General features: G+C 25.8%; 1 long non-coding RNA gene across 1 annotated transcript in view; it reads right to left on the bottom strand.

Annotated features, from left to right (window-relative positions):
• Positions 1 to 2,065, bottom strand: part of LOC136797123 (uncharacterized) — a 17,307-nt gene that overhangs the window by 6,389 nt on the left and 8,853 nt on the right. The gene's annotated exons all lie outside the window — the stretch shown is intronic.

Below are 2,065 nucleotides of genomic sequence, written 5' to 3'. Positions count from 1 at the left end.
GAATAAATAAAAATGTTAATAAGTATAGTATAGTATAGTAAAAAAATTGTTTTTCAAATAAATATAAAGAATAAATAAAAATGTTAATAAGTATACTATAGTATAGTAAAAAATTTGTTTTTCAAATAAATTTTTATCATTTGCCAACATGTGTACAATCTCATCAGTAAATTATAATTTGCTTGTTCTTATTTTTTCAGGAGGTTAGAAAAAAAAATAGCCAATTACTGATTTCCAAAGTACTTAATCACATCAAAACATTATTTCCGTCTATTAACTACAAAATACTACTAATGTTGTTTATTTTGAACATGTTTTCTAGGAATAAAAAAAGTTGAAAAAATACTCATAACGGATTTAACACCTCTAATTAATGAAAAGAAAATAATGAAAGTGTATATAAGCACACTTTTTAAGATTCATAAAATTTAGTATTTTTATATACTGAATTATTTTGGATAATATAAATTTGACTGTCTAAGATTTAATTATAAGCTATAGGGTAAAATAGATCTTTGTAATTCACACTGCGTGAATATTTATTGTGTGTTTTTAACTAAAGGAAAAGTATCTAAATACACAAATACAAAATAAGTATATGTATATATTTATTTATAAACTTGGATGCTAATGCTTTAAATGATCTACAATATGTCAGCCCTTCATATTAGCATGATAGATCAGTTGATGTCAGCAATAGAACTGACAGCTGTATAGGACGGAATTGGTAATGTTTGCCATTAACATAATCTGTTAACAGCATAGACACTATGTACTACATTCTAACTTGTAACTTATATCTTATAAGAATTGAAAATATATATGATATTTAAAATACCAATCATTCAAACACCTTTTGTTTAATAAATTATGAAATAATTTTCAAATCAATATTATTCTGATGGTTCTATTCCTTGATTTCTCCGATATCACAACATTGGTGTATTTCAAACATTTTGACGCCACTGTAAACATATTAGTACTCTTTTAAAGATAAAAATGGTATGTTTTTGCCTATTTTCAGAATTCAGGACTTGTTAAGTAAAAAGGGTCCAATTTAAATTAGTATTAAAATTTAATTTACTACCAGGATAAATAAACAAAAGTACCATATTATTGAAAATTCTAGAGTTAAGTGCGTTGGAGTAGAACTAGAGAAAATTAGAAAATCAATTCTTTCAAAAGATAGAATATGTAACTTGTATAATCCTGTGAAAATAAAATCGAAATATCAAAAAAGTAGTTGTAAGATGAGTGTACATGTAAACTCGTTCATTTTCGTGGAATTTCGTATTTTAATCCTTATCGTCTAATTAAGCTAAACATCCACATAATTTCAAATCACGAAAAAGATGCTCTATTAACATTAGGTTGATATAATAAATTAGTTTTAAGGCTGCTGCACTAATTTACATATGTTAATAGTTTTTACACGAAATAGCATTTTTGGTAATTTTTTTGAAATTTTAGCTATTTTTAACTATTTTTTATTTATATTGTTGTATGTGATTCATGAAAAAATCAAATAAATAATATTGTCTCGATACTGACAAATAACATACTTTTATTAATAACATTCATGATGCGAGCATAATTATTTCTACATTGTTCACAAATCGCTGAAGAAGAAAAACCTAAATTAAGAATTATTAATAATTAAGAGTGCAGTATATCCATGGAAGACATCAACCCAAAGCTGCAGACGACACGAAGTAATACTGACCAGATTACGAATTGGACACAATCGACTAACCTATGAGTACTTACTGTCAGGAACATCTAGACCAATATCTACTGTCTACACAGTGTAACGTACCACTAACTGTTAAACACATACTGACAGACTGCAGGCATTTGACAGACACCGGATTACCGTATCATTTGGTAACTTTACTAAACGATAATAGCTCTCACATTCCGGAAATATTTGATTACCTACAGAAAACAAATATTTACGAACACCTATAAATAGTTTAATTTTATAGAATTTTTATCATATAAATTAATTTCACTTACCGTTATCGAATAAAATATTTATATTTTTTCAGTTCTATTAACTATTAAT

The sequence above is a fragment of the Halyomorpha halys genome, unplaced genomic scaffold (genome assembly GCF_000696795.3).
Source record: "Halyomorpha halys isolate HHAL.00 unplaced genomic scaffold, Hhal_1.1 Scaffold209.1, whole genome shotgun sequence".
NCBI classification, from domain to species: Eukaryota; Metazoa; Arthropoda; class Insecta; order Hemiptera; family Pentatomidae; genus Halyomorpha; species Halyomorpha halys.
This window is presented reverse-complemented; position numbering and strand designations above follow the sequence as displayed.